Genomic DNA, 16,225 nt, shown 5'->3' with positions numbered 1-16,225 from the left:
TAAGCAATCGCGCAGGATGGAAATCTTTCAATTCAGCACCATGGGTGCTCAGGATAGAAAGTAAGTACCTACATTGTAACGTTTATTCGTAAAATTCTATTTTTATATGTTTATTATAATGAGTAAGTTGGATTTCGCTAAGGACATTCGACTGCTTATCAACTTATATGGGTAGGTACCTAACGAATTCAAACGTTCCAGTAAATCTGAAGATTATTATACTGAGAACATTTGATGACGTTGGAAAAGGGCTCGATAGTGTTCGGAAAGAATTTTAAAATTGATAAAAAAAACCACTCTAATGAAGCCCCAATATATGGCCGGGGTTCTGCTAAACCGAACTAAGCGCCAAATAGTTTATTCCGAGATAATCAAGCTTAAAGTTCAACCACTCACGCGGCAAAGATTATTTGATTTTTTTCCGCGCACATGCCACTTGCAGGCCTTCATTAATGACCAGAAATGAAGGATATATGAAAATTATTTGAAATCTTTGCTATAATTACATTTTATTTCTCGGTACATTGCACTCAGTTCACTCTGGCTGATCAAAAACATTAGAATATGGCTTATAGTTCAGTGTGGCTGGATGTGTTTTTTTGTTTCAGAGAAAACCAGTCGGATGGTGAAAAAAATCATGATTTTTCATCATCTATCAAGACGCAAAAAAATGATTTTGGGATATTCGACTTCGTAGTCTATCGCTTCATCAATTAATGACTTTAAATACATATATTTTGGTTTTGCTCGTGATGGAAGACTATCAGGACATCATAATTGTCCACGAATGTTAAATGCACAAAAAATCGCATTTAATTTTAAAATAATATAAATTTAATATTTATAAGCTTGTGCTCAGTTCTCTTTGGCAGACACAAAATTATAAGTTTTTTTTTTATTTCAGTATGGTTCAATGTATTTCTAAACTTATTCGAATACAATAACGGTTTGAAAAAAAAAATCAATCTTCATCTTCGCTGATCAAATCAAAATCGGTATCGATAGCAGATTTGTCATCAACTACCAAATTCACGAAAAAATCGTGACATACCGGAGGCACATATTTCAGCAAGCATAAAATGTCATTGTACTTCGCACGTGAAATGAAGTGTCCGTTTGGATGCAAAAGTGCCATATTTGCTTCACTTAACAGAGGCGGAGGTCCTCCTAATCTTTTCTTCAAATCCAGCTCGAGGTAAGGAGTATCAGGATCATAACTGTACTTGAAAAACAGGATTCCTGGTTTTGATTTTACCACGCGAATAACTTTCATGTTCAGCCAGTTGACTTTATTCTTTTTTGAAACCTTCTTCCGGTTGGTGATCAACATTTGCAACGCCTCAGGTGAATAAAATTCTTCAGCTGTCATTTTTATCACCTTAAACTTGTTTTTGTTTTGTTTGCATGATGCCACAACGTTGCAAAATTCTTTATAACTGTACATGTTTCCAATCTTCCGCAGTTTGTTTTCTATCTGGCTGAAGTCTCGATCATTCGGTAGGTAGCTGTGACCACTAACACAAAATTTGTGTTCGATTTCTTCGATGGGGCAGCTATCTAGCGATACCAAATACATCCATAAAAGAGCAACTTTAATGTTACGATTCTGTCCCCCACATGCATCCGACCAGGCGCAAAGTTTTTTGGCGGAGACATGCTCTTTTATGTACCGAAACAAGTAAGAGCTTACCTATAATAAGTAATTGAATAATATTAAAAAACTGCGTATAGAAAAATATAATTCTATTACCTCCTGTGCTCCACGTGAAGCTATACCTTCATGCCACGTATACATGTACCCTTGTTGGGTCGAGAAATCATGGATACCGAAGTTGAAAACAGTGAGTTGGCGCTTATAGTAAGCTTCTCTAGTTGTAAGTTTTGGCAAAGGAAAGGTTTTCTGTAGGTCGAAACAAATAACGTGGCACTCTTTCTGTCTCGCCATTTCAGAGTCTGACGCACGTATATTTGTTTGCTAAATCCACGAGTTTATGATGATCGTCTAAGGCGGATTTTAGTTTGTTGATTGTTTCGGGATCTCTCTCTGCAACAGATTTTGCTTCTTCTGAATCTATTTGAATCTTCAATTGATCACACGTTTTACATGTGTCCTTTTTGGGAGTTTGAAATTTCAAATTGAAGAAGCGGTGGAAAATCCGTTTGTATGCCTGCAAGCTTACTTGGAGGTGTTTTCCAGGGCCGATTGATTGTATATATAACGCGTGCATTTTCGCCAAATTCAAACCACTAGGCAAGTACCTGCAATCCGGAGTGTCACTTCTTCTGTAGTGACTTGCATAAGATGGAAATGATTCGATGGGCATTTTGATTTCATTGATAGTATCCTCCGGCGTTGCATTGTGTGCTGGGTGCTTACCTCGCTGGTTCACGAAACTTCCCGCTTTTGCTTTTTGCAGTGCTCGATGGATCCTTGCACTATCTATGCATAGTGTATTCATATACATTGGTTTGCATATAGGAACATCGAAACTGCCAGCTTGTAAGAAATAGTACCTGCGTTCCTTTTTCCTCCATTGATCTGGATCAGAAATCCTCCTTCTTTTAATCTTCGAAACCAGAACAGATTTGGCAATGAAAGCTGTCTGCGTTTCCCACGACGCATTTTGATAAAACTGTCTGTAATTCAACAGACGCTGATCATACGATATTTTCTTTGTACAACCGTTCCGGCAGCTACACTGATAGTATTCATCCAGAACCTTTGCAGGAATTACCACGCCCCGAGTGTTGGTATACGACTCTCCAGCAGCCCTGCGTAATTTAATAATATTCTTTTTCTATGTTTGCGGTTCCGTATGTTTGCGCCTTTTTGGATGGGCCGGCCATTCATCCTGCTCTCCATTGGTTTGTTCCTGGTCGAGAAATTCCTTCGAAGGCTCTAATGTGGCGTACTCTCCTGTATTAAAATTCGATGATTGAAAAAAAAATCAAAACTTGTTCTGCCAGAGCGAACTAAGTACCGATATATCAATACCTGAGATGGTTGTATCGCTTGGGGAAATGTCACTCTGTATCACCAGTTCATTCTTACTATTCTCTAAGGTTACATCTTCATCATTATCGGATTCTAAATTTCGTAGGAAATAATAATTATCAGGATGTGTCCTAACGTATTGTAGCTGCTGATGAGGAATTAATCATTTTCTAGCCTGCCATAGCGAACCAAGTTCATACAAATGATTAGAGTATTACCAATATGAAATGCCGAGATATTCTATTACTGCTTGCTGGTAATTATACAATTCCAATGTATATTGATCTATTGTAAGTGACTTTGGTAAAAAATAACATCGTCTTTCATGGAAACGCATTATTTTTTTTTTTGCACTTGGTGCGCTTCAGCTGACACAAATTATGAAAAATGCCGATCAGCCCGTTTGAACATCTGTTCCAATGATGCTAGCCTTTAGGAAACCAGAATCTTTTCTTACTCACCAGATTCTGATGCCGACTGCTTCCATGAACTGTCCGAAATGGAAAAATCCGATGGAACATCTGATAAATCGGAGAAATAATCCTCGAGGTCAGCACAAAAAAAGTATCTTCCGATGCCATGTTTTTGGTTTACAGTTCGGTTTGGCTGGATGCAAATTCGATTTTTTCCCAGCCTGCTACACTGAAAAAATATGTTGTTGCATTGTACAAAATCGCTCGTCCGGTTTACGAATGCCATTCGTTGTTTTCTGCAACGAAAAGATTCGTAGTGTGCCTGAGTTCGTTTCGTAAAAAAATCACTCCGACGCAATAAAACAGATTTTTTCTGTCTCTTTTTTTTGTCGGACCGACATAAATCATGTTGAAAAAAAAAATAGCACGCGTATATCAGCTTGGTTTTCACAGGCTCCGAACACGCATCTTCTGATTGATACCTACCAGTGCTAGACATCCACCTGTAGGCGCTTGTTGAAACCGTTCGGAAACAACCAGAACGCTTTCTACTCTGATTCAATTTATAAATAACTTTTACTTCCAACTGAGAGCATGCTTCCTTTCCTCTTCTCGCACACGCACCGTCATATGCACATGAAAACAGGTTGCTTTGTTGTCTCTGCGCTCCACTCAAACATCAGTGTTGACTGCAAAGCTTTGTTGCATTCTACGAAGCGAAATTTTCTTCTTACGCATGGTTAGTAAAAAACGTTTGACATTTGTTTATTTTGTTTCATTCTACAAAGCGGGAGCTAAAATCTACGAATGAGCAAGCTTAGCGTCTGTCGGATTCGTGATTTAGTACATGATACAACTCCATTTGTACTGTTTCAGCGTGGTGGTACGAATGGACCGTACATTTTACGAAAATTGTTTTCAATTTACGAAAACTGCTTTTACGAAGCATATTCGTTGAGCTTTTACGAAAGTATTTTATCAGTGTATAGTGGTTTTCCATTCTAGGAATGCTTGTGGCTGTCCGAATGCCTTGAATATTTTACAGGTAATAGATAATGACCTTTTGCATTCATTGGTGTAAATAACTTGAATTCTGAAATTTTGGCGTTTAGTTCGGTTTAGCAGAACCCCGGCCATATAGCACACCATTGCGATCAGTGCCTCTGCTCCCAGGAGCGGTTTATCTGTTCTAAAACTCGAATAACCGGTCACCTAATGGTTATTATCCTTTTTTTTTTCGCGCCATCCTCGTAGACTAATTAATTATGACCCATCATTTATCCGCCTGAACGGAAAAAGGTTATATTCATCCATTTCTTGCGGTTGAAAGAAGCACCGAAATGGAGCCTCCTGGTTACTGACTCCTTCAGTCGCGTTCGATCGAACACATCGACTTGCAGCGCAGGACGTCTGGTCTGCAGTGCTCTGATGGACCGATAAACGAACGGACATCCGGTCGGTCGGTCGATTGTCGGTTGGTGCCTGTGCAGTGAGTGCGAATATTATAAATTGAACTCACCGCCGAGAACACACTCCAGTCGGCAGTGAGCAACCGTCGCGGACAGACGTTTTATCGGCATTCTCCGGTCTCCCCGGTTGTGGTAGAGGGTTTTGTTTTTCGGTTGGTGTGTACTTAGTGCCGTTTTAGGTCCTTCGAATTGGGTGCTCCTTCACTGCAAGCCACAGTCAGTGTTTAGATTGGATACTGTCGAACTCGTAGTGGATGCTGTTGTTGAATTTTGGGGTAGGCTGTTGCGGTTTGGATTAGTGCGTTATAGCTGCGGTGTGGTGATGGTTGGGAATCTGGTGTAAATAGATTTGTGCGGAATTCAAGGGATATGGCAAATCTTGGCGAATGGTTTTTGTGACAATAAATCGGCTTGTACCTACGCATAGAAAATCAAAAAGTGCAAATTAAAATATTATCGAAAATGCGTAATTTTCAGTGGGCAATTATACCGAATGACACAGAATTAGTGATAACTAATTGTGCAGTTCAAGAAATAATGAATTTAGCAGTTTAGGAGTGAACAGCGTACCTATTCAATGGAAATGGTTATCAGTTTCAGTGTGTAGGAACCAGAATTATCATCATTAGTTCACGATTTTGTAGGAAAGCAATAAATGTCATCGTCGGGATTAACAAAAATCCAAAAAACAATACGTTTAACGCGAAAGCACTCGGTAATACAATGTTAAGCGTAACGAATTCGTTTCCCGCACGGACCTGAACTTTTTGTAATGGAAACATCCTTGGACAAAAGTAACTTCAAGCGTCAATGTACGAATGCAAAATAGTCAATAGGATAGATCGGTGAAATACTAGATTTATAGTAATGAGCTGAATCTTAGTATGGTCAGAAGGTCAATTCTCCGTTTCTGCAATGAAATGGTGCAAAAAGCGTGGGTATTATGATTCCTTGCCTAATTTGAAGCTGTTTGAGCAAAACTTTGGGCAACAGTGTTGTTGTTTTCTTCATTTCTTGCAACATAAACAACATAGTTATTCAAAGTTTTGCTCAAACAGCATCAAATTAGGCAAGGAATCATAATACCCACGCTTTTTGCACCATTTCATTGCAGAAACGGAGAATTGACCTTCTGACCATACTAAAATTCAGCTCATTACTACAAATCTAGTACTACATCGAACGTACTACCATTGGCGATTGCTATGAAAGTCACGGTACTGTGGCAGTAGTGGTAAGAAACGCTAAGATGAGATGCAGTCTTTGTTCTAGTTTAGACGTAGCACTAAGAACCAAAAAACAATTTTGAAGTCAATATTCTTGAAGCAAACTATCTGCAAAATTTTAAAATTAAATTTGGAGAAAGTTTCTGGTAAATATTGTGGAAATTTCGGAAATGATTCATTTTTTCCCAAGAAATCACCAGTAATTCCACCATGAGTGATTTGAAAATAATTGTTTCCGTATATCCAGAGGCTCCATCCAGAATAATTGCAAATGCTGTCAAAAGTTTCAAGAAAATCCATTAGATATTTTTGGATAAAATTTGTCTAAAATCTTCGGTGAAAATTTTCTACACGAATATTACCACACATTTACACCAGTGTGTTCTGATTTTTTTTATATTTCTAAATATTGCAAGAAATTCATCAGGATAAATATTCCGCAAAACCAGTACTATTAGAAATGTTTTGAAATTTATTCATGGATATAGCTTACAAACACTTTTGTTCAATATAAAAATGTCGTCGGGAGATCACCTATCAATCCCTGAGTGATCTTATTTTGACATAATTATTAAAACAAAAAATACTTTATGAATTTCTCTGAAATGTTCTTAATTTAATGCTCCAGCAATTTCGCCATTGTTTTTCACGGACTGTCTACATGTACAAATTACTCAAAAATACTTCTTCGAATTCTATGAAAAGTGGCATTCAAAATTTCATAAAATTTCCTCCCGAATTTGTTTCCAAAAATCTTCCAAAAGTTTAGCCATTAATTTTAACAATAACTACCCAGGTAACAATTCGATGCTGATTAAACGTTTTTCCAACTATTGTGAAGCAGCCTTCATTTGGACAAAAGCTGAGCACAAGACGTACAATCCTATATTTAGCTCCAAAATATCTAATTTTGTTGATTTTATTCAACCTTAAGCTGATTTGAGGTTCATTGAAAGGCTGATTTAAGACTTAATATGCGCTTAGTCAGCAATCAATTAAAATCATTGATTTTGGTTAAACATAGGGTATTGGTTCCCTTATTTAGCATGTGGCTTCCATTTTCATCCTACGAAAACAGAGGATTGCAGCGTTGTTTGTTTTGTTTCTTATTTTTGTATTTTTTGTTAGATGTGAGCACGCATGAAAACAGAAAGAACGAAATCAATTGTAACGATACGATTTAAACACGGATTTCTGTATAGACCGTAACACAATTGGTGCCATAATCGCTTGTTTTCGAATAGGATGAATATGGGAGCGAGAGATTTTTGATGGCACACATACCATATAAATAAATAATTTTAAAGCATATTTTAACCGTTTGTGGCTTTTTATTTCCAGAAAAGATGTTAAGGAAGGTCTAAATTTATCTATTTGAAAACTGGAAATTGAACTCGGAACTCCTGATTGATAGTCACTCACCTTATCACCTACACCACATACAATTGTATGCATATCCTCGAAATCGAGAGCAATGCTTGTTGTATTTGAATATTCAAAACATAAGTTGAATTATACCTGCATTGATGCTGAAGAAACTATGTAGGCTTTACAAAAACACTGCTGCAATTTGATGTGTCGCATGCATGGGTTTGGTTCAGTTGTCAAAAATTATTTGATTAAAAGTTGAACAACAGATGATTAACTCTGCATGTTGGCATACGTTTCAAAGCTTCGAATTCCCCGAAGCTCCCGACATTTGAAGGAATATAATATCCTCTCCCGCTTTGACATACATGTGCTGTGCACAACAGTGTATGTGTTAGATGTTCATCTAATCCCATCCGAAGGAGGTTTGGATTGTGAAAAGAAGCTAACCATGTGCGATTGTGAAATCGGTTCAGTTCTATGCCTGCTGGCCTGGCGGAGATAGTCGAGTGACTCCGTAGCTTCTAGGAATAGAAGCGCCCGTCTAGCGAATTGGGAGTCGTGAGTTCGAGTCTCAGATTTCTTTTCATAATTCAAATCTCAATTTGTCCATCGAGCACATGTTTCTGTTGTGCACATGGATGTCAAAGCATTTTCAACAGTGCTTCAAATTCTATTCAACTTGATATTCTGCCATCTATGTATTGCTGATTAAAGATGTTAAGCAATACTTCAAACCAATATTCAGTTGTCATTGTATTCAGCCACTGCCATCATTAACCAGCCTGCTCCGCTAATACTCTCACTGTTCAGCATACATTGTTACCAGGGTACTCTGTCTGTTTCGAAAAACTCTCTTAGGAATACTCCTAGTTTTTTTCCTCTTAAATTTGCCGTGGAAAAGCATCACAAATACACCTAAAAACCCCTTCAACAATTCATGGGTATTGCCCATGAATTTTGTAAGAATATTCTCCAAACTTTTTATCGAGATTTCACCAGATTTTTCCATGAATACATACAAGATGTTCCTGACTGTTATATACTATCAGAAAATACGCTGAAAATTCAACCAATGCATAAAGATCTTAGAATTCATCTTAGGGTACTTCACGAGTTGTATATGAAAAGTTTTTTGCCTTTTTCGTACACAAGGTGTACCGAAAGGCTATATGTTCACTCCAAAAATGAAATTTTGATAGATCCCCCGGAGGGCCAAGTCTTATATACCAATCGACTCAGCTCGACGAGTTGAGATGATGTCTGTGTGTATGTATGTGTGTGTGTATGTATGTGTGTGCGTGTGCATGTGTGTATGTGTACAAAAAGGTCACCTCACTTTTGGATAGTAAATATCATCCGATTTCAACGCTTTTATTTTCAATCGACGCGGAATATTGTCCCATTGTTTCCTATTGAAAATGGTTTGAATCGGTCCAGCCGTTCCGGAGTTATGGCCATTTAGGTGTTCCGGACCGGTAGCCCAGGAAGGGGCCAGATATGAGATTGCAACAAACCCATGCATGCGACCCATCTAACCACGGCATTTTCGATTATCTGACGAACGGTAAGCAGGAAAATAGTCGCAGATTATATCTGAACCGGTGGTAGTGTTCCGGAACCGGTTCTGGGTGTCCCGCCGGAAGTGGCCAAATATAAAAGTGAACCAAACCCATGCATGCGACACATCAAATTGCAGCTTTTTGTATAACCTGATGAACGGTAGACAGGAAAATAGTCTCGGACCATATCTAAACCGGTAGCATACCGGAACCGGTTTCGGGTGTCCCGCCGGAAGTGGCCTAATTCATACTTGCGACACATCAAATCATGGCCTTTTCGATAACTTGTACGATCAGCAAGAAAATAAGCTATGCCCACATTGTAAACTACTGATAGTGTTCCGGAATCGATTTGAGGTATCTCGCTGAAAGTATCCGAATGTAAAAGAGAACCAAAAAAATATTCGCGACACATCAAATGGCTTTTAAGGTATCCTGATGAACGGTTACCAAGAAAAAATATCTCAGATCATGCTTGGGAAAACTAGTAGTGTCCCGGAATCGGTTCCCGGTGTCCCTCTGGATTTGGTCAAATGTAGAAGGGAACCCAACTCCATGCATGCGCTTCATCAAACCACGGTTTTTTTTCGATAAGCTGATGAAAGGTTTTCAAGAAAACCAGCTCAGATTACGTTAGAGACCACCGATAGTATTCCACAACCGGTTTCAGGTGTCCCGCCGGAATTGGTCAAATGTAAAAATGAGCCATGTAAATTTTCCGGAACCGGTTAAGGACGTCCCACTGGAAGTGGACATACATAAAAGTGAATCAAACCCATGCTTGCGGTACATCAAATCACTTTTTTTGTCAGTAACCTGATCCATGGATGATAAGAAAATAGGCACAGTTACTACCGTCAGTAACCTGATGCATGGATGATAAGAAAATAGGCACAGTTACTACCGGTAGTGTTTTTAGTTCCGGGTAACCTGATTAACAGTTTTCATAAACTCAGTTCACATTTGAATATACCGATAGTGTTACGGAATCATTTCTGGGGGTCTCGTAAGCAATACAAAATATACTCAGATTACATAAGAGGCTACCGGTGGTGTTGCAGAAGCAGCGTTGGGTGCTTTAGCGAAATTACGAAAGTGAACTAAATGAATGCAAGCGATATATATGTGTAAGAGAACCAAAACCAAAAAAAAAAACAAAAACTAAAGCGATCTCATCAAATCACACCATTTTAGATTCCTGAGACGTAAATTTACAGTAGGATGGATCAACGTTGTATGGAAAAATTAAAATTTAAGCGCATCAGCCCGGAACATTCTTTTAAATCTTTATTTGCGTCTAAAATTACTACGCAAAATTTTGATGCGGCTGGAGGGCGAGCTCTGTAATGTGGTTGATATTTGAATGTGGCAATTCAAATTACTACATTACAAATTCTACATGAATTTTGCAACCAATGATAATAAAATATAGCATAAAATGTGCAGATAAAACTTTGTCAAAGTGTTCTGTGGAAAAAGTTTAATCCTGGCTAGTAATTGTCATCTTGGTATGAATCAGCCTCCAGTGAAGGTGGTCAAGCAGTCAACTAAAAGGACTGATACTTTCAGCTCTGCCCATACGTTGAATATAACGTCGGAATAAGTGCCCCAATTCGATGATGACCTTGATAAAATTCTTGATTTTCTAAATAAAGTATTCTCATGATTCAGAAATTCGTAGGTGGTACAGTCCCAGATCGCTGTTATGAGCATTTCCCCCTTCTCGTCCATTACCAAAGCACAGAGATTTGGGGCTGATCACTGACTCTAAGGCAAGATTGATTGCGTCGACGGAAAGATCATGAGTACATATTTGACGAGAAAGGCACTATCACCGCTAGGTGGATAAATCTGGGTTTTTTACGATTGTTTTTGCAGAAGCTACTCATGAATTCCTCAGAGTAATCCAATGATATGCTCTCAAAATATTTCCTGGACTCTGTTAAACAATCATCCGAATACAGTCGAGATAAAGATACATCGGCATGTAGAGTGATCAATTGTATGCAGATTGAAGGAACCGACCAAGCTGTCGAGGTCGGGACTGTCGGGAGAGATATTGAACTGTTGAATATTTCTTCGCTTGCTGAAATTCATGTAGAAATCACTAAAACTTTTAAAAAATCTCAGGAAACAAATGTAGGAAAAAAAAATCTCTTTTCTTAAAAAGCTTCCGTAAAAATTCCTGGGAAAAATTATTGAAATGAGTTCTTAAAAATCCGTGGAGGAATTGTTGTAGTTATACTTAGAGAAAATGCCGAAAAAAACTGTGGGGTTATACATGTAGGAATATCAGGAGCAAATCTTGAAGGAATCTCTGTATGAATTCCTGCAGGAAACTCCTAAGCAATTCCTGCCTGAATCACTGAAAGTTGTAATGCAGTAGTAATGATTTTCTGGAAAAATTTCTGAAGAAATTGGGAAATATATTCATATGAGAATTTTTAATGGAATCCTTAGCGCAATCCCTGAACAAATCTCTGGTAAACTGAAGAAATGCCTAAATGCGTTTTTGAAGGAATATGTGGAAAACATTCGGAAAAATTTGGAAGAAAACTTCTAAAAGGATTTCTAAAGAAATTCCTGTAGAACATTCTGAAGGAATCCTTGGAGAAATTTCCGATGATTTTTTGCCTTTAGAAGAATTTCTCAAGTAATTCAAGGTGGAGTTTAAGAAGGAACCCAATGAAATCTATCTAGAAGAATTTTTGGAGAAATTCATTAGGGAATATTTTAAGGAAGTCTAGGAAATATTTCTTAAATTATTCCGGGAAGAAATTCTGAAAAAAAAATCACAGGAGAAGTTTCCAAAACAAACCTTGATAGATTTTGAAACCGAATTCATGGAGTAATTTCTGAAGGAATGATTGGATTAATTTTTGAAGATATCCATAGAAGATTTGGACTTGAAATCCTTAGAATAATTTATGTAGGAATCTGGTTAAGAATGTTTGGTGGAATCTCTAGGGAAGTTTCTAAAATAAATCTTTGTAAAAATTTCTAAATGAAGTCTGAGGAAGGTTTTCTAAAGAAATCCTTAAAGAACATTTGATTTTCTTATCACTGAAAGCATTTTTGACGAAACGCGTGGAGAATTTCATGAAAGATTCTCGGACGGGTTCCTAAAAAATCTAAATATATTCATGAGAAAATAAAGAAATCCCAGGAGGTAATTTCCGAATGAATATTTGATTAATTTAGAAATCCCGGAACGAATTCCCGGAAGAACCCCTTAAAATATTTTTTTTTAACTTTTAGGCTTGTCTGAACGAATCCCTGAAGAAGTCTCAACATCATAGAGTTTTTTCATTGAATGTGTGGGGGCACAACAAAAAATGGAAAACTCACAAAGATAACTTACGTTTTCCACTTACATGAGGTCACAAAAAATCAAAGGTTTCTTATATTCAATAAGAGAAATTTCCATTACGTATGGAGGCACAAAAATTTAAATATTCACATGAATTACACTAGTTTACAAAATAAAACGAAAGTCGTGAAATTCTATCAACGATCAAACTTTTTTAAGCAAAACTATGTTCTATGATATAAGCATCGTGCTTAAAAAATGAAGTAGAAAAGTTTCTAAGTTTTTCCTGAAAATTAAGCTCTACAATTTTAAAAAATATGGAATTTACTAAAATATGAATATCATGCGTTGCGATCAAACAATTTTCAATCTTTTTGCATAAATAGAGAGCTAAATGTTTCGATCATCTACACATAATTTTTGCATTAAATTAGTGGGATTCGAGATATTGGTGATTGTATCGGCCAATCTCCTTGAGTTTGAGCAAAATTTACAAATGATGCAAATGATAATTTGTATATTTTTTAAGAAAGAAAAAATCAATTGAATTATTCTTTTTCATCGTACATTTAAAATATTAGATGTGAGGCAATTACAGTGAAATTTCAGCTCAATCGGAGCATTGAATACGAAAAAAAATGTACGAAAGGCACAACTTTTCTTAAAAATAGAACAGAAATCGATCTCAAATCGACAGTCTTGTATGGAAAGCCGAAAAAAAAATCCGCTCTACTGTATTTTTTTTCCTTAACGTTTTCGAACTCAGGGCATGATTCTACACTATAAATGATCATCAGCTTACTGAGTTCAAAAATGCTGTAAACTAGTGTTATTATTCAATGTCTGTGAGAGCACAGAAAGATTACGAAAATGGTTTAAGTGATTTCATCACATTAGCACAACATTTCGAAAAATGGCAACGGTAACTTTTTCGTCTCCAGAGTACCATTTTGTGAGTTCGTTCCTGCATACTGTTTAGTAACTTCAATAATGCTCGAATGTTGACCAAACATTCTTCCTGTGGCCTTTATCCTACCACTTCTAACTCCCAGCTTCCATTGATGTCTATGAGAGAGACAGATGTCTCTGTTACTCTCTTTAGTAAATAGGAATCCTTCCAACCATCCTTTTCCATTCCCAGCTGTCATAAGGACGAGGTCAGGACAGCTCTCGACCACAGACTAACAGACGTAACATTCTTCAAAACGACTTGGCACATGCATTTAACGATCAATTCAAATTTCGTTTGATTTGCGCGATCCTTCTACCAGATGCGCTAGTGTTCGCTCGCTTTGACGTTTGCCAGTGAACACCTTGCTGAATGATCCAAACGAAAATTACAGGCGCTTTGTTTAGTAGTGTTCGTGTTAGACAAACGTCAAATCGAAATCCATCATGGCCGCAGTGTCGCGCGCGCGCGGTTCTACCAACAGGTGGCAGTGCGCTCATGAAAAAGACACCGGGAAAAAGTTTTTGAGGAATTTACTTTAAAAGTTACGTCTGTTTGTCTGTGTCTCGACCGTTGCAGGATTCAGTTAATCTTGCCTGAATGTCAGTGATTAATACCAAATCTCTGTGCTGTGGTAATGCATAGAAAGCGGTCTAGAATTGCACCGCCTACGAATTTGTGCTACTTGCTTAACCCTTCAGGACGCGCTAATGCTAATACTTATGAAAGTTTATCTATCTATGTTACAGCAATAATTGTTTTTGTTATTGTCGCAATAGTCGGCCTACCTCATATCTCGTGGGCTGGAATAAATATCCTGGACCCCATGCAATTCTGAATCCAACAGGTGATGTGGGAAAAACGAACGAACTTCGATGCTCCTGATTTGATCCTGTGTTGTGTCGATTTCTATGCGGTGGTCGTCCAAGAGGGACTGTGAAATAATGGATGCGGTTAGGCACCACATGAATATTCAGCGTGATTTATGGAAGCTTGGTGGTGGGAGATTAGTGAGGAATTCCACGGAGTCATGTCAGTCGATCCTGAGCGACCATTTCAAAAATATCTGAAACTTTGCACAGTTTTTCAATTTCATCTAAATCGCCATTTTTTGATATTAAACCTTTATATTCACTCACGACTAACTTTTCAAAAGGGTGTATGCGAAAATAGTTCAAAAATATTCTAAAAGCTGTACAGAAAAAACGGATTGTTCGATTGTTATGAATTTTTCAGCAAAGTTAGATAACTAAATGATGATTCCTTAGAAAATATACACTGTAAAAAATTTCTTTTTTTACTATAAAAAAATATGATCTTTGTCACAAAAACTCAAATATCTCAAAACCCTATCTTTTTACCAACGTCAATTTTTTAGGGGAAATGGCTCATTATATCAGCTATCTACCATAAAATTTTGGTGATGGTAAACAGATAAACAAAAAAATTATGACATTTCAAACATTTCACAATTTTCACATTAAGTACCAAAATTTTTTTCTGTGTAAATTATTTCGAGAATTCGACACTGATTTTTCATTAGGGCCTAACTGGCATTTTTGAATTCTCTTCATCGATCCTCTCTTTGTGTTATTACTGAATGTATATTGAGTTTTCTAAAGATTTTGTGGATGAAATGCGAAGAAGACGACTACATCTTGCTATAGACTACAACGCTATAGAAACAAAAAGAATAACGATTTTGTTTGTTTTGATCAAGTTATTAGCGAAAAAGAGAGTCGACGAAGAGAAGTCGATCAAGTCAGTTAGGCCCTTATGAAAAATCATTGTCGAATTATATTTTGATGCTGATTTTTTTGTAAAGGCTACCGCCTGAATTAAACAAGTTGTTTTCGTGATATTTTTGTTTGATTATTCATATTTACTATAGTATCTATTTGAAACTTAGACGCGATCCAGTGTTGTGATCAAAAATATTGAGAGTGTCAGACTTTTTATTGTACGTGACTGGTGAAAAAATCCCTTGATAGTGTTGAATAGCTGTTGATTATAAGAAAAATGGGAATAAACTAATTTTTAAAACAAAAGCTGTATAATAAAAGTTTTATATACGCGTATACGTCTAGTTTATCTCCAAAAAAATACCTCTTAGAGAACAGACTTTATGATCGGAAGAATGCGAGTAACTCCAACAACAACAAATGCATGAGAGGTACATATCACAGACAAACAGACGAAACGCCTAGAACAATTTTCGTGAAAATCCATCGCCCAGTTCACACTACCACCACCTGGTGGAAATGTTTCACGAAACACTGCGTTGTGCAATATCGTCATCAGAAGGCGCTAGTGTGAAACGTCAAACGCAAAGAAAAACTATGTGCGCGCCTCTGGTTATGAAAGCCACAACCAAGATTTAAAATGATCGTTAAAGGTATGGTCAATGAAAATTTCGCTAGTATTACGTTTGTCGTCTGTGTACATCACAATGCTAACAAAACAGCAAAAAAAATATACTACCGCTATGGATATTAAAGATTTTATAGTAAATTTTTTCTTCAGCCAAGCAAACAACACCAAACTAGTCAGTTAAAACTAATAAGTGATTTTATTTATTATAATCTAACGAACAACATGAACAGTCGCTTTCTCAAAGGTCTTCAACTCAACGCTCTCTTGTAGACCGTTTGATGAAAAAAAAATGTTCAAAAGAGTTACGAAATCTCACTGAAAGCTCCATAGATAAACTGAAAGAGACTGGTTATGCCCAAATGTCCACATTGAATACAAATTTACGCATTTGCACGTCCTTTGACAAACGAGTCATCTGTATATCATCGGTAAAGCAGGGCGCAGGAAGATCGAAAACGACAACAACTGAGAAATTGCCAGAGATGCCAAGTGTAGAGAGTCATGCCACCGTACCATCAGCGACATCTGTTTAAACAATTTAATCAAGCCCCTTTTCAAAA

General features: G+C 37.2%; 1 protein-coding gene across 3 annotated transcripts in view; it reads left to right on the top strand.

Annotated features, from left to right (window-relative positions):
- The first annotated feature begins 4,658 nt into the window (after positions 1-4,658).
- LOC109430370 (soluble guanylate cyclase 89Db) overlaps positions 4,659-16,225 on the top strand; it is a 128,540-nt gene continuing 116,973 nt past the window's right edge. Inside the window, exon 1 of one of the 3 annotated variants that reach the window (XM_029857273.2) lies at positions 4,659-5,033. The gene's annotated coding sequence lies outside the window, so the exon portion shown is untranslated. Of the gene's footprint in view, positions 5,176-16,225 lie in introns of all 3 variants that reach the window. The other 2 variants (XM_029857272.2, XM_062846327.1) reach the window with 2 other exon arrangements.

Source organism: Aedes albopictus, chromosome 1 (genome assembly GCF_035046485.1).
Source record: "Aedes albopictus strain Foshan chromosome 1, AalbF5, whole genome shotgun sequence".
NCBI classification, from domain to species: Eukaryota; Metazoa; Arthropoda; class Insecta; order Diptera; family Culicidae; genus Aedes; species Aedes albopictus.
This window is presented reverse-complemented; position numbering and strand designations above follow the sequence as displayed.